Consider the following 24,401-nt stretch of genomic DNA (forward strand, 5'->3'; position numbering starts at 1 on the left):
CAGGAGACTCATTTAAAGTATGTGACTGCTGAATAAATTATGATTGACAAAGCCACAGCTTACAGAAGGCAGTGATTTGCTGTTTTCTTGTCATATTTTGGTGAAAATAAATGGGATCCTTTCACACATTCTCTACAAATATTTTCTGTGCAATGCAAGACGAGCCAAATATCTCAGCAGGGACTTTCAACAAGATTTCATGTGGCAGTCTTGATTGAAATACTGCCCAGCTGAACTAATCTATCATTACTGGTTCTGAGGGACTCCTGTGGGGGCTAAATTTGAACCTGATGGAGTTCCTATCCTGTTGCGAGTTACCTCCTCCTTGGCCGTCTATAAACCCACTGTCAGTCATTATCTCGTGGTCTGGAGTATTTTTTTAAATAGCATTGGAACAAATGACAAGGTTTTGATGGAGGGTGTTTCAGGTGCCCTGTGTGGGAGGCAGTCATGGCCTGGAAGGGCTGGTGGCAACCAGCCCTGTGCCTCTTGCAGACACTGCCCTCAGCAAGGCAGGAGGGCTTTGGGGTTGGCTCATGGGTGCTCCTTGGGTGTGAACAAGATCCTGCCAATGCTGCAAACGAGGAACCCTTGCAGAGGGACCGGGAAGAAGGGATTGATCAACTGCTGGGTTGTCACTACAGGCAGGTGGAGGAGGACTCCAAAAAGGTGGTGGTCATGAGTGCCATAGCCTGAAACTCTGAGGGCTGGGCAGTCACCAGGGCACCTTGGTGTCTCCCACCAAACTCCTGGGATGCCCTGCTGTTCAAGGACTGACCCACACAACCAGCACTGGAGGGAGCATGCCAGAAGACAGGCATGAGTTAATCAGCAAGCCAAGGAGAACACCTGGAGTGCAGCAGAGTGGTTAATCCTAGAATGTGGAGGGAAAATCTCCTTGCTACAGCAATATGTGCTAGGGCTATGGAAACTCTTGAAAGAAAGGGAATATGTTGAATTGGAACAAAAAGTCCTCTAAGTATCAAGAGGTACAAGCTAAGAATGGAAGGATAAGGGAAAAAAAAGGTCAGAGCTCAGTTAATGCAGCTGCTGGGTTAATGCAAGCTCTGGCACAGCTTTACTCAGATGAGATATGCCCCTTCAGGTGAATGTTTTTCACCATCTCTTTTGGGTCTGGATGAAGCCCTACAGCTGCTGAACTCATGGCTATTAGTATTGCTGCTGGTGTTAATCTTTCCTTGTATCATGTTAAACATTTTCATACAGTGAATAACTCACTGTCTCACGATGGTCTTAGTCATGTCTTATACAAGGATGAGTTCTGAAATGTGTAATGAGTTCAGGTTATTTCAATGTCACCTGGAATAATTTACTCTGTGGGAGTAAGAGAGAGACTTTGTAACATATTTTACGGCTGTTTTGACTTTGCTGATTACATGTTTTGCAGAAGCAAGGTGCGAAATTTGTAATTAGTATATTCTGAGATTGTCATAATATCAACCTTGCTAATTTAGTCCTCAGAGAGAAGAGGTGGAGCCTAAAACAGATAAATGCTGTTATGATGTTAACTGCTATAATGTCGTTTGCTGGAACAAGAGAATATTAAAAAGCATAGGTACACAGTCCTGATGTTTTCCTACACAGTCTAATTTGCAAGGACAGAGTGGCTCAAGGCCTCACTAGTCTTCCCAAATGAGGAATTTCTCTGATGGATGATCATCCATGATGAAAGTTGCCTAGAAAGCAGCCTTATTTTCCATTTATTTCAGGGATTTCTTAGCAAGGCCGTATGAAGGATAGGTATGACACCCAGACTGTAGCATCCCTAGCAGAATTTTACAATTACCTGGTTTGCTTTGAGTGCTGTCAGTAGCCAAAAGTGTTTTCAGAGACATACAGCTGGCTTGCCACACACCCATACAGCTCCATGTACAGCTGGGGGTCAGTGGCACAGAGTAGAGGAAAAGCTGGGAGCAAAAATATGGGTTTGAATGAATGGCTGCAGACTGAGAGGCATTGGCTGACTTCTGACATGGTGATATTTTAGAAGATGTATTAGCTGCAGAAAGAAATAGCAAGGGCTGCCCCAGCCTCTCCTCTGAGTCTGTTTCTCTGCAGAGCCCAGCCTGCTTTGACGCTTTGTATTTTTTATGGGAGTTTGTCCTTCTGAACGTCTCTGAGCCCAGCTTGGGCAGCCAAGTGTCCCTGGTGGTGCTTATTTGCCAGGCAGCCTTGCTTTTAATATAATATAAAAGCTAGAGTCAATGTAACACAGGAGCTGCCGGAGCCATGAGAGGAAAAAGGGATTTACCTGAGAGATCTGCTGCCCCTGAAATGGGAAACAGCAGGAGTTCAAAAGCTGCTGTAGGTAAGAGAGTTCTTCTGCAGTGGTCTGTGCAAGGCAGCCTGAAAGTCCTGCTGACTCCATGCAAATACCACTGCTGCCCTGAGGAGCTTGGAGTGTAAACCTGACAGACTCAGCCAGCTGTTAGGAGGCTGGAGTGATGTCCCCTAAACTGCCTCGTTTGTGACCATCAGACAGGTGTTTGCTGGCCAAGGAGAGAGAAGTTTAATTTTAACAGCTTTGGAGGATTTGGTTCCTGGACAATGTCTATTTGTGAGGAAAAGGAGGTTTTTGTTTAGTGATAGATTATAACAAAACAATCTGAATGCATAATTTCTCCTCCAGCCATACTGACAGGTCTGGCATCCCATGTGTGATGGGATGGCATGAGCAGAGGCTCTGCTATCAAGAAGCCAAAGGTGTGCTGGAAGATCGACCATCAGTGGTGGACTCTTACATTCAGAATTTAGTATCAACAAAAATACAGGAAACCCACCCTTTTTATAAATTCTATATCTTCTCTATAAGGTTTATTTTGAAAGCCTCTATTTCAGCCTGGTCTTCTTGCAACCTTTCCTGAAAAAAAAAATCTCCTTTTCCAACTATTCCCAGTTCACAGAGACTCTTGTTTCCACCTAATCCAAGCCCAATGGAACTGCTCATACCCCTCTCTGGCTTCAGAATGGGTTGGGTTTGTATCCTTACCTGGATGAATATTGGAAGGTAAAATTATATCACTCTTGTAGCATCTCTGCAACATTCTCTGAACATCCTTTTAATTCTTTCTGTGGAGGCATTACTTATTTTGGAGAGGTAGAGGAAATGTGGGAAACATTCCTAAAATGTTCTGCTTTTACAGTTCCCACAACATTAATTTTTAATTTCCAATCTTTGTATAATGAATCTCTAATGGGCTTTACTACATTTGGGGTTGTAGATCAGGGGACACTTTCTGTGGCAGTGTTAACTTGAAGGTTTCCTGCTTTTCATTTACTCTCCACTGTCCCTTTTACCTTTATGGCTGCCTTTGCAGTTTGTGAAGCTTCATGTTGAACCAGATTCAGGAACTTGCCTGGGACAAAAATATCCTTGTAAAAGAAAAAAATTCTTTTTAACACAAATCAGCTCCATAGTTTGCCAGAAAATTAAGGCAGTAAAGAAAATATACAGAGGAGCTACCTCTCAAAAGTGCAATTTTTGCATATTATTTGTTGTGTAAGCTTGAAGCACACCATGGAAAGAAACTATGGCTCTGAAGTTACCATTAAAGGTATCTACATCAACTGTGTTAGGAAAGATGGGGGGAAAAAAGTTGTTCTGGTAAAGTAGTTATTTCAATAACAGTGAAACTAAGGTGAGAAGAGGCTACTAATTTTTCTCCCTGTGTGGGACATAGCCACTCAATTCCAGCTAAAGAAAGGTGTGGAAAGAGCAGAAACCTAATCAAGTGCAATGCATAAGACATTTTTAATATATAACTTTTATGCAAAGAACCTTGCATAATATATTTTTGCCAAGTGGAAATCTTGAATATTCTTATTTTAAATTCTCCAGAGTTACAATTTGCTAAAAAAAGAATCCTATACTTTTTAGTTTTAAAAACATGATGAGTTATTATTCAATGCTCTTTATACAACCCAGTCAATAACTGTGATGACTCTGACAAAATATATTATCTCTGTGTAAAGTAGTTATAACTGAAATGGAGAAGAACAGCATGGCTGGGCTGTGGAGAGAACTGGAAGGAGAGGAAAAATATGAACCAGTTCAGAAAGAAGTAGTGTCTGGATCTCAGGACCTTTGTGTAAGGGAAAGGGCTCATCTCATTATAAAGCTTTGATTTAGTTCAGATTTGGTGATGATGTTTGAGTTAGTCCATGTTTGACCTCTGACTTGCTGCCAACAATATTTTAGAAATTTTTCAAATAAGGTGACCTTCAAAACATTGCAAATGTCACCAATGCTGGATTTTGCTGTTATTCTGAAAGAGCGCATTTTTTACATCTATTTAATCTGAAATGAGAAATAATGCTTTTAACATTAGAGGCTGTTTCAGGTCAAAACACAGAATCTGCAAGTATCTCCAGCCACTAAATTATTACATTTCAGCCTTATAATCCTCAGAAGTTTCAAAGACCCAGCTGGAAAAGCTCAGAGTAGCATAATTTGATTTTGTAGCTGACCCAGCTTTGAGCAAGAGGCTGGCTTGCAGACCTTCCAACCCACATTATCTTAAATTCCTGAATTTACATTTCTTGCGCTAATAAATGAAAATTCCAGTTGGATTAAGGCCAACAAAACCAACAAAATCATAGAATCATAGAATGTCTTGAGTTGTAAGGGACTTTAAAGATCATTCAATTCCATGTCCCCAGCCATGGGCAGCTCTGATCACCTATCATTCCCATTGTAATAAGTATAGATGCTATGTGTTATTGTTATAAGTAAGCAGTAATTTTACTAAGATTACTTCACAAAAGTGAATGGATTCAGTGTCTCCTGTGAACATTTGTCAGCTGGCCTGTTACAAGGCTACATGGGCACATCCAGTCAGTGGTGAGCATAAGGACTAGATGGAGCACTCTTGCCATAAAGGGTTAGTTGCACTTTTGTTGCAGGTGTTAACTCACTGGGCTGCTCTTTGGGGCTATGTAACTCCTCTGGTTTGGAAATCTTTCACGGATCCCAGCCCGCAGAAAATATTCATAAAAACATTGCTGTTGGTGATGCACTGAGTGAGGACATTCCTCTTGCAGAGAGAGGATGCATTGGAACATCATTAAATTAAAAAAGGAAGGGTATAAGCAATTAAGTAATAGGAAATGCCAAATTAATTGAAAAGTTCTCTAGAGTTGTTGTGAAACATATAGCAAGGCACAGCTTGAATGAAGGAATGAATATAAGGATAAATAATAAACATTTGGCTAGTATTAGAGAGGATTTATCAATAAAATTAAGGGGGTCTGCAACTGTGGGACCATAATGAACTGAAAAAGTGATACATACAGAACATGTTCATGGTGATGTGCTCACAGCAACAATTCCATAAGTTAAATTTAGACCTGGATATCTGGTTTAGCATTTAGTTTTCCTGAAGATTTCTATTATGCTAATGCTGTGCAGCTTTTCCCTTCCCTTTTGTACATGATGGATTGGTAAACACAGTAGAACTTCCCTGAAGTAGAACTTCCCATGCTTCTCAGCCACTTTTACAATTGTAGTTCATGAGCAGAGAAAGAAGTTTAATTCCAAAACTGACTGCTCTGAAAACAGGTATCACTGCCTTTCATATCCTCCCAGTACACATTTCAATTTCTGCTGTTCAAACAGCTTAGTAAGTTTAAGCTGTTCTGCTTTACAGAGCTATTTTCTCCTCCATCTCTAGCTTTCTCTAGACTGTATATGTCTATGAAAAAATGAGGTATATGACGGTCTTAAATCTGAGTGTTAAACAAATATGTCAGTTTGTTCTTCTCTTTGTAGTCACTGGGCAGATGAAAAATCTATTTCCAAATCTCTATGCTGTTTAGCTGGAAATTGGATGATTTACATGTCTGTATACCAGAAGGCCACAAGCTTTTTGAATAATGTTGATTGAGAGTATTTATCTTTATAAAGCTATTTTCAGTTAGTATAGATACTTAAATAAACATTGAATCTGAATCTTCCATCTTTGGAAATATCACCAGTTTTGAGGTCTACAATGTCAATCTCACAACTCCTTCTCTCTCTCCTTGTGAATACTTGCTGCTCTTCTCTTTAATTCTTCAGGATTTGGTCTTCTTGGACCCGCCTTAGACTTAATGTCACTCTACTCCACAGCCTGGTGTCCCTGAACCAAGAAGATAACTTTCTGATTAACAGCAAAGCACATAAATCTTACACAACACAAGTCACAGCTGGATCTACACTTTTTCTGTGTGTATTGCAATGTGTTTGCTCAAAATGTTTTGACAACTGAGAAGGAAAATATTCAAACAGGAGAAAACTGACCACAAGCTCGCTCTGCAAGGCTGGAAGGTTATTTTGGTTTGTTTCTTTTGGCATTTCCCATATGAGAACAGGTAAGGTTAACCATGAGTGCTCTTTGTCCAGAGCTCAGCCAACAGCTAGCATTTAGGTTAGTTTCAGGAGAGTGAGAAATCTAGGAGCTGTAGTAGGAGTGGGACTGCAAAGGCACTGCAGGAATGAAGAGCAGCCATCCACCTGAACTCATCCTTGAAAACATTTTCATGGGAACCACGCACGGGGTAAGATTCAGCCCACACTAGGGTTCAGGTTAGGTCTAGGGGAGTGACAGGCTATGTCTGCTCTTTCAGAGGTAGGGTGAGCCCTGTCAGGCCCTTGCATGTGTTTATCACACTTCTGACACTGAGTCTCATCAGTTCTCTGTGTTTTCCCATGTATGTGATATTGGCTCAGCCTGCTTTTGCATACTGCTGTCTTGAAATTTGTAGTTAGCATTTGCTTTCAGAAAGCTCTGAACATAACACTGAGCTTAAGGTCTGCAGCCATGTCTGACTTGTGTTCTTTTGGCTTTTGTTTACTTGATTTTCATATTTGGTTAAAGTGATGTTTTATATTTTCTATTGTTAGCTGGAAGGCCTCCTGCAAACAGGAGCTACGATCAAATTGTGGTTTGCTTACATTTTTAAGATTTGCAGAGTTTATGCTTGACATTGGTTCTGTTGCTGAGAAGATGACATATATATTAGCATAATTTATTCTTGTTCCTAGCTGGTTCACTGCCTGGCTTGATAATATCTCCCCCAGCTGAACTGTCTTGCAAGCCAAACTGCACATTTGTACTGTGAGAGAAGCAGCCAAAGCAGTGCTTGGAGTGAAAGCAACATGCCTTGGCCCTAGGAACCTCACAGGGCTCCCTGTTGGGTGTCAGTAACTGCTGGGAAACCCTATTTTGTCCCAGGACAGAAATCATTCATGTCCCTTAACTCTCCTGCACTCAGGTGTCTGACTACAAAGCTTGCACAAATTAAGTGAAGTACGAAGACAAATAAAGGACTGCAAACTTCCTGAGTTTTATAATATAACATGTAGATTTACCAAGTTGAGCAATGTCAAAGGTGGTTGTATCTACTCCCCTGAGCTCTGCAGGTACCACAAGAATTCTCTGCTGTAGACAAGGGATTGCTGTGCCCCATGGCCACTACAAAATTAAGTGCTTAGCACACTAGCATTGTGAGACCAATTTAATATCCATTGCAGGAGTCTGATACCATGTGAAATGGCAGGTCTGATGGTATCAAACAGTACAATGTGCCTCTCAAATGGCAGACAATACCCTGAGCCCAGTGAATAGCTAAGGTATCCAGTAATAAAGAAATGAAATGCTAGTGATCGTATCAAGAGTAGGTTGTGCACTTAGATTATATTTCTTTTTAAAGTGAGAATTTCCTGCTTTAGAAAGCAGTCTTTCATGAAAACCAGATAGCTCACACCTATTGCAAGAACCAGGCCAAAACCAGCTAAACTGGAAAAGAAAAAGAAGAATTTTCACCTGGCTGATGACAGCTTTTGGGACATGGGCTGCAGGAGTTGAGCTGTTCCTAGTGTGGGTTCTCAAAACTGGTCTTGGGGTTCATCTAGTTTAGTTACAGTCTTGATCTCAGTATGAAAGACAGGAGAGCACTGATGAACCATGCCAGTGACATAAATTTCTTGCTATCTTCATTACAGAGAACGATAGGAATATCCTACAGAGAGAAGTAGACGACATTAATAAAGTCTCAGAGGTGCAATGGTAAGAATAAAAGGCTGTAAGTCCTGAAGCATATCAGTTCCCCAGGAATATTACTTAGTGATGCTCTTTTATTTGCCTTGCTGTAGTGGAGGCACAGGAGAGCTGTTCAGCAGTGCACAAACCTCCACTCAAGGCTCCCTCCCTGATGTGCACGTGGATGTCCTTTAGAGCTTTTGCTCTTTGATGCATTACTCCCACCAGACCTCTTCAGCTCAGTTTAGCCACACCTTTTTCTTAGCAATTGAAATATTGCTCTTTTCCCTGGGTAACAGCATTAGGTTCTCATGACTATGTAAAATGTGAAGGTCTAATGGCCTAATAGTATTTTTCAGTATTGGTCCCTCTGAGCATTACATATTTAATGGAGAAATTTGCCTTTCATATGAACTGGCTCTGTGCCCTGAAAGCACTTTACTTCTAGCACCTTGAGGACATTTTGGCAGCCATTTAGGAAAAAAGAAGAGATTTGCTATCTTGAGTGCCTCCAGCCACTATAATATTTACACTATTGTAATGTATTTTCAATAATGCAGCATTTCCTGCACATTTTCACCACTGTCTCTCACAGGTGTGGCCTTTGAGGAAAGCCCAAGTGTCTCCCAGAGCAAAGAGCTCCCAAAGAAGCTCACAGCATGTGGCTGGCTGGCTGTTGTCACAAAGTCTAATAATGATTTCTTTGACAACTACTGCTTTCCTCATTTCTTATCCTACAGGTAACTGATGGCTCCCAAAGAAGCTCATAGCATGTGGGGCTGATGGCTGTTGTTACAAAGTCTAACATTGATTTCTTTGACAACTACTGCTTTCCTCATTTCTTATCCTACAGGTAACTGATGATTTCACTCTGCTGTAATTATCAAAAACATAGAAGACATTTTAACCTGTCACATTATATTTGAAAACCACATTTGCAACTACACAGTCATCCCTACCTGCAGCTGGACATGTTTCAGTCACAACTTTCCACTGCTGAGCCACACACTGATGGCTCTGTGGAAGCAGTGGCACAGACGGCACCCCGGGCTGAATCTGTCCTCCCTGTAAATCAGTAATAATGCCTTGTGTTTTCTTAATGCCTTTCACCACAGGGATATATGGATGGCTTCACTGAGTAATGGCTCAGTTTCCAAAAAGCACTTCAGGTTCTGACAACAGAACAGGCTAGAAAGTATGTAACTATAACTATGTAATGCTTAGGTGAAATTACAGCTTTAATTTTGAACAGGTGAAATTCAGAAGAGATGATATTTACCCAGTTTGTTCAGGTTAGCACCTCTAATTCATGGGTTTCTGAAGGTGGTCCTAGTTTAATTTAGAGCTTCTGACAACAGCTACAATAACTATAAATTCAGATTTCAGCCTCCTGAATAGGTTTTCTTGTGGATCATCACAGGGAATAGTCCCTCGTATTGCTGATTTGTGTCATGGAAGCAATATAAATATGACATGATGCTCATTGTCTAAATGACAGGTTGTTTTTATTAAAGAATTTTAGGGTTTTGTTTATTTTAAATTTCATATTATTTTAAAAATTAAAATCACAGCGTGGCAGTGCAAGCAACAGTGAGTTCCCTTCTCAAGAAGAAGCCTAGTCTGTAATGTGCTTCTTAAATGACGAAATTCAGAAAGCCATTTTGCCTTGTCCTTCCTAGGTCAAACACATCCTCCTATGTTGTTGTTTCTTGAGCAGCTGGGACAGTCATTTCATATTATTTTCATGTATCTGCTCTTCACTTTGCCAGTACATTAAGTATTTGCAAAAAATAAGTATTTGAAAAAGAGATCAGTTTTCAGATAGCTTGGTTAGAAATCCCCATACTCTATATACTGTAGAGAAAAGCTCAAAACCAGACATATTTGTTAAAAATGGTGTGTAATTCACACTATAGTGAACTTCAAATTGTATTGCAATTATTTTGCTAGGAACAGCATATAAAAATTATATACAATCCAAATGGAGCCTATTTTTCTACTGAAAACCCAGGGGAACTCTAATGGCAACAGTCCTTTAGTGGGGATACACCCTATCTCTATTAGAACTCAAGTGTTCAAATACATGCTGATAGGGATTTAGTGATTGAACTGTACAAACATGGATTTGACTTTCAGCGCTGAGAGATCTAGAAGGTTCAGGACACTTCTCCAACTAAGAAGTAGTATAATTTACAATGCTGATTTACAACAATCAGTGTCTGGATTACCATTTTAATTTTGCCTTTTTAAGATTTGCCAGTGTTGAAATTAAATTGTGTATTAATTTATTGTTATCCCTTTGTTAGCAACAGGAGATGACAGAGCCCTGCTGGAACCTGGTGCAGACAGTTTGTTTTTCACTCTGCATACACAGGTTCTGAGCACTGGTGTTTACAAAGAAGATATGTCCTATCTGCTCTTTCCAGAATGTCAGACCCAACAAAAAATACAGGGCAACAATTAAGTTAGAGAGACAGATTCCCTTAGTACATGCCACAGCTCCTTCAAAGAACTATTGTACCCAAAGTTAACAAAAAGATAAAGTTTAATATCTTTGTCTTGGACACAGACAGTGGGATCAAGTGCACCCTCAGCAAGCTTGCCAGTGACCCAAGTTGTGTGGTGCAGGTGACTGACACACTGGGGGGAAGGGATTCACCCAGAGAGAAGGGATGCTTGAGAGGTGAGTGAGCCTACACAAACTTCAGGAGGTTCAACAAGCCAAGTGCAAGCTGCTGCCCCTGGGTTGGGGCAGCCCCTGGTATCCACACAAGCCGGGATGGAGAGCAGCCCTGCCAGGGAGGGCTTGGGGTTCTGGTGGATGAGAGGCTGGACTTGAGCCAGCAATGTTTACCTGCAGCCCAGAAAGCCAATTGTGCTCCAGCCTGCATCCAAAGCATAGTGGCCAGCAGGGTGAGGGAGGGGTTCTGCCCCTCTGCTCTGCTCCAGTTGCTGGATCATGTTTTCTGCTACCTTAAACTCACATATAAACACTCCTAGCTATGTAGGATATACTTTTCAACGTGTTGGAGAAGGAGAATTTTCTTTTCCTATTAAAATGACTATCAAAACAGAACATTTCTGAAGAAACTGCTTTTAAAAGAATGATTTTTCTCAAAAGATTTAGGTAATATAACAGAAAATGTTTTAAAGATGTCATTTCTTATCTTGAAGAAAGGAGAAGATGTACTGACACCTCACAGTTTAGCAGGTGACCCAGATCCACTCTTGCTCTCTCTGGCCAACTAGGAGTTTAATATCTTTACAAAGTGGAGTAGTTGCAAAAAAAAAAAAAATAAAAGAAAAAAAAACCAGAGACTGCAAGAGTGCAATTCACGATAGTTTACCCTTCAGGCACTTGCTTAAGAAGGAAGATGCTTCTTTCAAAATCCCTTATCAGTACTCCCAATTCCCAGGCAGATTTATCCTCTGTGTGTGCATTTCTTCTGTGGTTTGTTTTCTTGCTTTTGTTAAAAATATCAAGACCCTTCACCAATTTTTCTCTGGAACAGAAATAGCTTCTGACCAGCTTTGTTAATTTTGAAAAATATCCTGATTTAAGTTAACCACGTCACTGTTGACCTTGTGACCCATCATTTTTTGTCACCACTGTAGAAGAGAAAGCTCTGTGTGGAATTGTGAGCGACAGTTTTGTGCAGCAGGCAGCAAAGGCTCACGGCAGGATGTCAGGGCAGGAACAAGCGAAGGGGAATTGAGTGGATGTGAGTTCTGGAAGGGAACACAATGCTGCTAAAGGAAGCAAAGGAGAAGTGCTGTGTTGGGAAGAAAGGAAGGATGAAAAAGGAGAAATATAAACGTTGATTGGAACAGAAAGAAAGAAGGGGAAAAGAAGGGTTTAATTTTCCAAGAGGGTAAAGGGTTCCAAACCAAACAATGAATAAGGATTCTTGCTTAAGTTGAATAAGGGTACAATGAATAAGGATTCTTGCCTAAACTGGTATATGCCAGGCTTACAGGGGCTTCATCTGGGATTTTAATTTAAAATGTTAGCAAACTTCAGTAGTTTAAACAGTTTGGATCCATATTTTACCCAGATTCAGAATAGTACAAAATCTGAAATAATTTGATTCTTGTATTTAAAGTCAAATTTTTCTTTGATTTTAAAAAGTTATTTAACCAGAGTACATTTATTCTAAGGCAAACTTTATTAATACATTATATTGAGCCCTTTTAAAAAACCAGAGACAAGTGTGCAGTAGAAACTACTTAACCTGTCTACAGAAATACATCAGGCAAAGAGTAGAAGACTGAAAATCCAGATGTCTCATACTGTACAGTTATGAGCTGTAGCATGATTTAAATGCCAATTTGTAAACTACACCTATTGTAGAAGAAAATAAATTGTTGTTATATTTCCAAAAAAGACTGTTCTCAAAGCATTGCCGGTAACATTCACACAAAACTGGCTGCTCTTTGTTACTTCTACTTCCTTCTACTTCTGGGAAATGTCCCTTTTTCTGACCCAGCTGACTGGAATTTATGAGCTATAAGGTGACTATTCTAAAGAAAAAAAAAGAAAAGTTTTTCATAGGCAAGATATAATCAGAAGGTGAGTTGTCTTATGTGACCTGCCTCCACATGCTGTTTTTTAAAGAATGTGTATGTTATAAATTAAAACTTCTAATGCCAATATCCCAGCCATTCATGAATGAACTGCATTCATGTCTGATTCATTATGACTGCTTTGGTCAGATTGCACTAATATAATATTGAAAATGAACTTGCAACTTGCATAGGAGAAGAAAAAAATACAGTATGGAGAAAGCTCTTAAGTTTTAAAGTGGTTCCCTTGTTCTGGTAAATAACAATTCCAAATTCTTTGTCTTATTTGAATTTGCTGTTTACTGCAAATCTCTACACAGATTGCAGGCTTGGAAGCATATAACTGCTTTTGGTTACTTATCTGCCCATGAGCGATTGTCCCAGTTCCTTATCACTTGGAAACTCTGGCATTAACTGAGAGGAGAAGGAAAAAAGGTCCTTGCCCAGGCTAAGGAAAATAAAAATAAAACTGCAACTGGTGTCTTGATCCTAATAGACGCACACATCAGAACTGTCTGATGAAAATATTTAATAGTTGTTTCATGCAATGTAAAAAATCTGGGACGAAAGTTCCTAATAGATGCACACATCAGAACTGTCCAATGAAAATATTTAATGGTTGTTTTGTGCAATGTAAAAAATCTGGGAGGAAAGTTATGGAAGTTCCATCCATATAGAATCATCGCCTAGCAATGGGTAGGAGAGGGCTGCATGGATATGCAAAGAAACATGTATTTTACTTCCCTGGCAAGATTCTCATAATTTTTAATATGTGTTTGTGAGTATATATATATATCTGTGTGTGTGTATGTCTGTGTGTGTATGGAGGGAGAGGAGAGAGAATTTCCACAAAGCAGATACTTCCTGGTCACCTTCGGTGCCTCACACCTTTTGCCTGGTCTTTTGCTGTTTACTCAGGGAGAAAGTGGCTTGTGTGCACCCCCAGCACTAGCAGAAATAAGCACAGGAAACTTTCCTAGGTGATGCCAAGGTGAACAGCCATCTGCAAGCTGGTCTTGAACAGGTAGAACAGGATTCTACAGGATTCTGCATGAGGAGCACGTGGAGAGCTCCCCAGAGCACAAACAATGTCAGGTGGGTTTGTGTTAGATGACTTGATCTGAAGAAATAATGAAAGAAAAATTCATCCTAGAGCTCAGGTATCAGACAGAAATGAGACTGTTAAACAGCCTGATGACATTAGGCTGATGTAAGATCCATTGTCTGAATTCAGTGTTGAACTGAAGCTGTACAGTTACAAAGGCTAGAATGTGACTTGGAGCATATCATGTGTCCCAGAGCTAGGTTTATCTGTTGTGATGGGTAAAGGAACATGTATGGCATACATTTCCTTGTAATCTCCTAATTTCACAGCTAGGACAATCAGCCTTTCACAGACCTTTCCCTCTGAAGACAGAGGCCAAGACAAGAGGATGTGTCAGTGAGTTTGTTAAGCAGCCTACCAGTAGCAAGTTGCTCAGATCTGCTGATGTATCCTTAAAACCTTATATTCTATAATCTGTCATTGCTCACTGATGCTGATTTGGAGAGCACTGCAAACATTCAGTCCAGCTGAGGATCTAGCCTGTGTAGTTACTTGTATCTCTTTTTTCTCTGCCTCCATCTGCTTGTTTTCTTGGTGGGCTGTTTGTGCTGTCTAGCAGGTAGGAGCAGGAGCACAGCTCTGGGGACACTGTCTGTGTTACACTGATGGCCAGAGGCTTTGGGGATAATCACTGTGCAAAGTCTTGCAAGCACAGGGACAGGCTGTGCCTCAAGGGGCTTCTAATCTAAGCAGAATTCAAATGTAATGCAGAGTGTAGAATATGACTTATTCTAGGGAAAGACTGCTGCAGAAAAAGGTGAGAGGTGCATGCAGAGCTGAGCCAAAATCTAGCAACACGTACTGCAATATTTCTGTTTTCCTACGTACGTGTTTAAGGATTGGGTCCCAACTTTGAATTATGACATCTTAACAGTTGCTTTTAGTAAAAATGCTCAGGACACCTGATGAAGCACTTCCAGTTTGATGGCCTGCCCACTACTTGTAGGGAGTCTGTCCTTCACATCAGGAAAGGGGCACGTTGCTGTGCTCCATGTGTATGGGTAGAGGGACCTGCTGTCCTTTGGTAACCCAGGACACTGCAGAGCAGCAGCCCTTCATCAGTCAGGCAGCTGATGGGAAGCCTTACAACCATGGCAAAGGGACAGAACACCTCCACACTGGGGTGTGGTCCCAAAGGGCTTATTCCTTTCTGCCAAGGCAGGAATTCAGCAGGAGGAAAAGCCTCTATGACCAGTTCTGCCTCTGGGCATGCATGCATAAATCCTGTTAAAAAGACCTGGCTCTCTACCATGGATCACTCACTTTTTGGTGGCATTTAACTGTAATCTCAGATAAAATGAATGGGACAAATGGATTTCTGCATTTTGACAGCTCCCTTCTCTGCAAATTAACCATAGTCTGAACAGTGTCTTTGCAATACTGTCACCATTCTGGGATACCTTAGTGTGCAAAGCTACTGATCTGCAAACCTGGATGATCAGATTTGTTTTCAGGGTCTCACAAACCAACCCAACCTTGCTGAATCAAGTTGAGGAGTTAACATGTAGGGGACATGTAAATATAGCACAGCAGCAAAAGCAAGTCAAATCCACCCTTTCAGAGAACATAAAAAGTCCTGAAGTATTTTGGTGAAGTTTTATATAGCAGCTTTACCACAGTATCTGCACGCTTTGGACTTGCCTATCATCAGACTGAAGATAAGTGATTTCAGCTGGCAACTTTTCTCCTTGTGTTTCTCTGGTCTGTGTCTCATTTGTGCCTGTTCTCCAACATTTAACTCCTACGTGGGGTGTTGGCCCATGACCAGAGTCCCTCAGTCCCAGCTCATTAGCTTTACTTCTAAATAAAGGAGGTGGTGACACCTCTGTGTGATCACAAGCAGGTACAGCTCCGTCTGTGTGAAGCCAACCTGCAGGGCCCAAATTTCAAGTACTGCTCTCGCCCTCTGTGGCTTCCCCCTGGCTGGCCCAGGACCAGGATGCCCTCTCCTCCCTCTGTCCCTGCTCAGGGCACCCAGCCAGGGGACAAGCTGCTCCAGCCATGTGCCTGCCACCTGTTTGTGAGTCAGCACCCAAGGGCTGCTCCAGGGGTGATTCCTGAGCAGCTACACCTTACTAAAGCCCAGAAAGGGCTGGCAAAGGACAGCTCTTGCCTCCACTTTAAAGTGCCCTGTTCCTTTACAGCTGGGTATCAGCCAGGCAGAGGCAGAACTTTCCATCTCCATGTATGTAGTGTGCTAAATGCATAAGCCTTTTGATAAGGTAGGGGGAAACTCATCTCTATGGAGTACTTGAGAAGGAGGTTTAGAAATCCATGAGTGACAAGAGAACAAGGCTTATGAATAATTTTAAAGAAAAGTGGATGTTTTAGCTAAACAGCATTTTTCTCTTGTTTTTCTTTTTTTAACTTTACATTGATTAGCATTGCTAATGGGTTCAGGTGTACTTTTGCAGTTGATTCAGTTACTGAGAGGGAATTTGTTTTGAAAGCAAAGCTCTGTTTTCTGATAAGGTCTCCACATTAAACTTGTCATATGATTTTTTTTTTTTTTTGCTTACTGTGACTTTAAAAACAGTGGAATTGGAGTGCCTAACAGATTTTTACACCCTTCTTTTAATGAGAAACAGATTATCAAACACTGGCCATTCTTAAACAATAAATTTTAGGGTCTTCATAATGAATGTCCTAAAATTTACCCTAATTGCTATAGTTTTCTGCCTGTGAAAATACTTGAAATATTAAATAGCTACAGTAATATTTAAAGTTGTTTTCCTGTGCAAGGATGGGATGCTTATTTCAGGAAGCTCTAACTCAGTAGGAAAGGCGGTTCTTTTGTTAGATTGTCGGTACAAAATGTTCAGGTAACACTGAGTAACTCAATTAATCTTGTTCTCACATGTACTCAGGGGCCCAATGGAAAACCTGGCAAAGATTTTCTGGAGGTGTCTCTGGTCTGCTATTCCAAAGTCTTTATTAACTTGGGTGTATTTATCCCTTCTGTTTGTGTTTTCACTAGTCACACTGAAAACAAGACAAATATATTTGGAAGTCTATAAATGAACCTGGAGTCCTAAGATGCTTCTCTTAATTTTTTTTTTTAATGATTGCACATTACCAGATAGAAGTTATATGACTGATATTACTCAATATGTTGATACTTCGATCTTAGAGACTCATATGTGAAAATATATTTCTTTTACCTAGATAACTGTCTTCTAGTTTCTAAGAAAATATGTACAGCTGTTGAAGATAAAAACATACCCCTATCTCAGGAGATGGCATCTCTAAGATCACAAACAAAATATTAAACCAAGAATTCTAATGGTTAACTATATGACTATATGAACACTTTTGGCTTTATGGTTATTTGCTATTTTTACACTAAGAAGGCTGCTTAGGATACTGAGTAATGGAAAATGAGTAGCTAAAAATATAACATATATTTCAGCCTTTGTTGTTTTTTTTTTTTTTTTTGGTTATTCTAATTACAATACCACTACTAAGTTCTCTGTTTTCATCAGCACCTTAAAGGTCAAGGTCCCAATGATTTTTTTTTATTTGCATACAAATTTTTAAAAGAAACTAATAATGTAGTTTAAATGTCATCCAAAATAAGAAATTCTTATTCTTATTTTATATATTTATCTATTCTAAGTAAAAGTTTCAAAGGTTTAGCCTTTGCCATTCAATCAGTGCAGATTAGCAGTGTAAGGTACACACACATGCACTTCTACATCCTGCTCAGCAAAGTTTACAATCAAAACTATAAACAGAAAAAAAAATCAGTATGTACAGAAAAGAATTGCTCTGGTTTCTCCCTACTGTTTTGTAGGTAAATTCTCAGCCAAAACCAAAGTTAGCTGCTTGTACTTTCTGATTGTTTTTGTGAGATGAAAGAAACAGTGCCCGTGGTATGATTACAGACATGAAGAGTCATCTGGATAGGAGAAATCCTTACTCTCCAGCACACAGGACAGTATTTGTGGCAAGTGAAGCACTCTGTGGCTTTGATACACTGGGTACTTTGAAATAAAGCATTTTTTTCTGTAAATATTATAGCTCTGCAAAACCCAACAAGTTACAAAATCACATTAGCAAAAATTATTTTTCTCCTCCTTTTTCTGGAACAATAATATCAGCTTTTTTGTCACTGAACCAGAAACATATTAAGAATTCAATAAGTGGTTTCCAAGAAGCGACAAACCACACTGAATTTAAATAGTAAGAACTTTTCATATGAAAGAGAAGTGAAAAAAACATACCTTGATTGAAAATTCACCACTGAGCAGATACAAATGAGTGAAGTGCAACACGTCTCTGAGAACAGCTCCTTCTCTAGTATGAATGAGTCTAACTTATGGTTTTACTGCCCCTCCCTGAACACGGAGACTCATCGCTCTGTTGATGACATCACATTCCTGGATTTTCTCCCATACTATATTTTAAAAACAATGTTTATCTACTGTATCCATTATGAGACCACTGATATTTTAATATGGGTGGCAAGCAACACAAACAGAGCTAAGGCACTGATGTTCCCCAGTATGTGTATAAAACAGCCATGTGTTTGTACAACAGCTTCCAGAGTTGTGCCTGAGCATGCACGCACAAACACATGGCTCTTATCCTGATTTGATAATGATGAGCACATTTTTTATTTTACTGGTGTTAGAGCTAAACAAGCCAGCTTTCTGGAGGACTTGGATCTTTAAAGCAGAAAAGATCAACTATCTCATTTAAAATCTAAGATATCTTTTTTTCCATGGGAAAAAATTTACTGTTTGTATTCTGGAAGACACTGCTCTTTCTCTCTGACTGCTCAGTCTGCTGAGAGCAAGTACAGAATCCAAATACCACTTAAAGATTTATTGGCCAAAATTTCTTCAAGGCTGTGGATGAAATCTCTATATGAATCAGAATTATAGCCAGACACTAGAGCATACCCTTTTACTTACTACATTGACTTTTATTTAGGATGTCAGATAATTAACAGAGAACTCATTTTAGACTGTTTATTAGAGACATAGCTGGTTTTCCTGTAATATTTACACAATCAAACTGAAATCTGAAATGGCAGCCATGGTTGCAGAATTCCACACAAAGGGCATATATTTATTCAAAGAAGAATTGATCAAAGAAAAGAACCATCCAACCATGGTTGCAGAATTCCACACAAAGGTGGAATTATCTTCATTCAAAGAAGAATTGATCAAAGAAAAGAACCATCCACTCCCTTAGTTTGCCACAAAATTCTAATTCTGCAAGTGAACAATTCAGGAAAAATGCTGGTCTATATTGTGACTGGTGGTATCTAGCAGTGAACATATCTGCCTCCCACCCTCCACTGGTTTGTCATTTACAGTTCTAGTGCAATACACTTCCTTGGTGTGTATTCTGTAAAGCAGGAATCGCTGCTTTACTTCTCAGTACTGTCCCTTTTCTTTCTCTTCTCATAATGGATGCTTGGTACATTTTCTGTCTTTATTGGAACTAGTTGAGTCATGCTGTACCAGCAATACCTCCCCCTGGTCTGTCCCTGATTTCCCTCCACCAGTTCCAGTTTGGTTGTGTCATCTTGAGACTCACAATCTCCAAGATCTTTATTCCACATTTTTTTCAGTTTTATTTTTTTTTAAAAAAACTCATTATGCACTTGAATAAAAATTTTACAACTACCTCTAGATTTGGGGGTTTTTGGCTGGTCATGTATTTAATATTAAATATTATCATAACTCAGAATTCTGCTTTGATTTTATTTTTTTCAGGTTTTTTTTTTAACTCATTATACACTTGGATAAAAATGTTACAACTACCTCTAGATTTGTGGGGTTTTGGCTGGTCATGTATTTAATATTAAATATTAACATAATTTTGCAAATACATTTCCTCAGAATTCTGCTTTGATTTTAAGACAAATTTTATGGAGTCCCTAATTTATAGGAGGGACTCTACTGGCTCAATTGTAATGATGTAAGAAAACCCAGCTACGGCCAGATCTACTCAGCTGCACCTCAGGAACGTGGATAACTTTTGGAAGAGCAGGTGAGGGCTACTCTACAGCTTTTTCAAGAGGCTGAGGCTGGTGTTGCCAGCAGCCAGTCTGCTATGGAGGCTCGCTGAATGGTGAAATGAATGTATGCAGTCATCTCAAAAGCTTCAGAAAGGCAAAGCTCTGCAAGACAGGAGCTATCAGTCTATACATACAGCCAGGGCTGCCCCATCCCAGATGCAGAATCCAGAACTTTCCCTTGTTGAACTTCATACAACTGGTGATTTCCCATCTCTCTAATTTGTCAAGGGCCTCTCTGTCCTTGAGGGAGTTGGTAGCTCGTCCCAATTTAGTGTTTTTGGCAAATTTACAATCCCCTCCAGTCCTGTGTTCAGGTCATTAATGAAGATGTTGAAGAGCACAGGGCTGAGGATGGAGCCCTGTGGAACCCCACTAAGTGACAGGTCCCCAGTCTTATGTCACCCCAGCTGATGTCACTGTAACCCTTTGTACCTGACCTGTGGGCCAGCTGCTCACCCAAGGTGTAACATGATTATCCAGTGGGATGGACACTTTGCTCAGAATGATGTTGTGACAGTAGCAAAAACTTTGCTGAAGTCCGAAAAGATTATGCCTACTGACTTTTCTAGACCAAGCAGGTGTGTTAACCTGTTGTAAAAGGAAATCAGGTTTGATAAGCAGGACTTTCCTCTCATGAAGTCATGCTCGTTGTGACCAAGGACTGTATTTTCATTCAGGTGTTTTTTAATACTTCCCTAAGTAATCTTCTCCATAATTTTTCCAGACACTGAAATGAGACTGACAGGCCTGTAGTTTCTGAAATCCTCCTTCTTGCCCTTCATGAAAATTACGACAATATTCACCAACTTCCAGTCAGCTCCAGATTCCCAAGATCACTTGAAAATGGTTGAGAGAGGCTTTGCAATTACATCAGCTAGCTCTTAGAGGACTGTCAGATTAATCCCATGAGTCTCCATAGATTTGTAGGGATCCAGTTGGAGCAGCAGATACCATGAAATTTCAGAGTATACTGATCATTGTCCTCCACCTCAGGGCTCCAAGAACCCCTTGGTTCATCACTGGTGTTGAAGACAGAGGTAAAGAATGCATTAACTCACAGTCATTGTCCTCCAGCTCAGGTCTCCAAGAACTCCTTGGTTCATCACTGGTGCTGAAGACAGAATGCATTAAACACCTCTGCCTTGTTTCTGTCCCTGTTTGTGAAGTGACCATCCTGGAACGGGCTGAAGTTGTTTTTATTGACTATTGCCATGAATATATTTGGAAAAACTTTTTATTGTCCCCCATATTTCTGGAAGCTTCAACTCCAGTAGAGGTTTGGCCACACAAATTTTCTCCCTGCAGTGGTGAGCAGCATCTCCGTGTGTTCCTGTATCACCTGACCTTGCTGCCACCAGGCACACACTCTGAACTGGCTTACGTGGGAACATTGCTGCTCAGTTAGCATTTATTTAAGGAACTGAGAGGGAATGCATGTAAATATTTGGCTCTGTTAACTCAAGACAACAAACAGTGAATAAAGAGTAAATATAAGGAGGGAATTGGTTGCCTAGGTAGTTGTTCAGGACTGTTGCAAGCACTTTCTAGGGGAGAAAAATCTTACCACATAATTTTACTTACTGGCTTCTGAATTTTTCCAGGTATGTTTTGCTCTTTTTGGCCTACCAAGTCTGCAGGTATAGAAGAAGGAGGCAGTCCTTGGCTTTTTAACAGGGACTTGGAACTTTGGTTATTGGTGATTGAACAGGAGTCCCCAGACCTGTTGTGGACAGGTAACTTGCACGACTTGCATTAAGTGATAGAAGCTACATTCAGATAAGTGCAGCTCTTTAATCTCTCTGTGTGTCTGTACACACTGATCAGTCTCCTAGAAGAAACTATTTTTGCAGCTAAGTCTGTGTATTACTTCTCCTACAAACTCAGTGTTTTTCCAAGACTCACTAATTAAAATTAACAACTGAAGATATTTGGGTAACTTTCTCTAAAGAGGAGGCTGAGTAATTTCCTTTTCCTTCTCCTGAACTGATCAGATTCTCCTAAATAAATTGTATCAGGACAGTTTTATAGCATTTATAAGGGTTTTGTGTCATCACTGAACCTTGGCTTCTTGGGATGTCTTTTGGTTTAAACAGCCATTCATTTTGGCCGGTTATATTTTTCTGGAATGGGAACAACTTTTTTGTCTCCTATGTGTTTCTGATCCTTCAATGTGCTGCATTTATTTAAAACCTCTTTTCAGTAATGTGTAAATACATTTTTTTTTCCTTTCTACAATTAAGAATTATGGTACTTTTTTATTGTAAGGGAGATTGAATTAATTAGGATCTAGAATGTGTCTGAGCTACTGAAGGACTGTACAATCAGTTCAGTGCTGAAAGACCTCTAAGGAGATAAAGTTTGACTACAGATGTGCAGAATATCAACAGAGAGAAGCAAAGACAATTCTAATGGAAATATTGCAGCTTACTTACCAGGAGAAACCCCTTTGCTCAAAAACTGGATCTTCTATACATTGTATTGTAGAGGTACAGAGCCAGAATTAAACTTCTTCAGTTCTGTGCAAGTTCCGTGCATTCGTCTTTGGAAGCAGCCAAGTGGATCTCACACCATCCCTTTGCAAGCATCTACAGAAACCCACAAGGAGCAATTAATGTTGTGGTGCTCTTTTAGCAGTAAAATTCAGATGAGTGGCCAGAAGATGAATCTGTGCTGCATGAGATGAAGGAAATTACACTGGAATAAGAAGAGAAGGCTTTTTGTACCTTTTGTAGTCTGCACAGGCTGCAGCAGGAAATGCTGCTGGGATGAGAATGATTTTTATCAGTACATCCAGAAGTATTGGAAGGAATATAATTATAACCCAACATTTGGCCCACAGCATTATAACCACAACATTTAGTTTCTTCTCCAGCATTAATCACAGGCTGGCTGCACTTCCAAGGAAAGGGGTGATTACCTACACAAGGAGATGGCACTTACCCTCACAGCAATGTCAGGCATACATTGAGCTCTGCTACTGAGTGGTAACTCTACAGATCTTCATCAAATGTACAAACAAACAGCACCAGAATTGCCTCTCTTTCTTGCTTCCTGACCAGCTTTATCTCAGCAAGCTTCTCCTAAGGGTGCCACTGCATGCTAATGTATGGGATTAGCTCTGATATACAGTGCCACAGGGTGTTACAGTTTAGGTTATTCCTTTTCTGCTGTTTTGCATCAAGTGTTTTTCCCTTTTTCCTCTGTAGACATTGGGTGGGATTAATTGCAACCAGGAAAAAGAGTCAACATTCCCCCTAGGAATAAAAAACAAACGCCCCCCCAACTCAAGTCCTGGATTGTGCACCTATCCTCACAATTACTGAAATCCTGTAAACAACTTCACAGATGTACTTCAAATTAAGTTCTCTCATTCAGGAAGGAAATTTGCTGATTCTCCTTGTTAAAATCAGACTCCTTTTCACTCTTATTGGAAAATTGCTGAGTTCCTCTCTGTCCTGAGAGAACTCTGCAAAGGAAGTCTGCTGCTGTCTGTATCCAACCCTGCAAGCATAAAAGCTAATATATGTTGGATGAGCTAAGCAAACATCCTATTTCTAAAATATTCCTTGGACTGAACATGTCCAAATTAACTGTTGTAGCTCAACACCACACTGTACAACTTTCAGCTAGAGATTAAGGAGACTTATTCTTTGTGTGCCTCCTCAGTTGCACTGGCCTTTGTTAAAATTGCCAGTGCACACTGTTCTCTTCCTGATTTCCTCAGGCAAAATTTTACCAGTTGGTTCATTTCTTAGCCCTTTTGTGCTAGTTACAAAGAGAGACATAATGCAAACACAGGAACCAAGACCTGCTTGGTGCATGAATATGAGGTACAGCAATAGCCATTTAAGTTAGCTGATGAAAATTTTATCTGTGACAATGGCTGTGGTAATAGCAGTGATTATAAATGTCCAGATATGAGGGCAGCTGCATGAGCTGCCCTTTACTAGCAGAATGGATAGCAGTGAAGCAGTGTGGCACAGAAGGGGCTGTCAGAATTTGACAGTTTGGTAGGGCAAAAATCAGAGAGCCATGTCCCCTGGTTCTTGTTAGCCTGCCTTCTCTGCAGGTGGTGATGGGTGGATGAAAAAGTCTTGTTCTCATATGCTTAAATGGCATTATGGAGCATTTCTGCACAAACTCAAATAACCTGTGTTTGCTGTGAAAATCTGCCTAAACAAAGACTGCTGGGATTGCAGTTGGGATGCTGTGATGATTGGACTGTTATATTTTATTTATTATTTTTATTTTGAAAAGCTAATGGATTTTCAGTCAAAAGCAACCCTATACCTCAGGGAACAATACATTCTGTTTATGTCTGGGTCTTGTATTGTTTATATGAAAACTCTCCTGACTTCCCAGATTTGGTGTGCCGCAGCCTGGTAGGACAATGCAGATGCCCAAGGCAGTCTTTATAGATATTTAGGTCCATACAGGCTGAACCTAAGGGAAATTAACATTTAGGTAGAAATATTCTAAAGCAAGTTTCTTTGCACTTTGAAGGCAGTTGATGTTTTTGCAGTATACACCATAAAATAGCTTATTTTATTTGCAACTTACTTTTGTAACTTTCCACAGCTAATTTTATTCTGATGTAGGTATTGTTGCCTCCTCATGGCATTGTTTTGCAGACAGGGGACACTGCAATGCTGATTGATGCAAT

The 24,401-nt window shown here is 40.1% G+C and overlaps 1 protein-coding gene across 7 annotated transcripts in view; it reads right to left on the minus strand.

Moving 5' to 3' along the window:
- BDKRB2 (bradykinin receptor B2) overlaps positions 1–22,244 on the minus strand; it is a 35,607-nt gene extending 13,363 nt beyond the window's left edge. The window contains exons 1-3 of one of the 7 annotated variants that reach the window (XM_039712856.1): positions 22,171–22,244; positions 21,320–21,458; positions 7,824–8,019 (exon numbers count right to left, since the gene is read on the minus strand). The gene's annotated coding sequence lies outside the window, so the exon portion shown is untranslated. Of the gene's footprint in view, positions 1–2,272; positions 2,742–3,318; positions 3,491–4,935; positions 4,991–7,823; positions 8,020–17,930; positions 18,006–21,319; positions 21,459–22,170 lie in introns of those variants that run through there. The other 6 variants (XM_039712855.1, XM_039712860.1, XM_039712859.1 and 3 more) reach the window with 6 other exon arrangements.
- Positions 22,245–24,401: the final 2,157 nt, after the last annotated feature.

The sequence above is a fragment of the Passer montanus genome, unplaced genomic scaffold (genome assembly GCF_014805655.1).
Source record: "Passer montanus isolate IOZ18808 unplaced genomic scaffold, ASM1480565v1 scaffold27, whole genome shotgun sequence".
Classification (NCBI taxonomy): domain Eukaryota; kingdom Metazoa; phylum Chordata; class Aves; order Passeriformes; family Passeridae; genus Passer; species Passer montanus.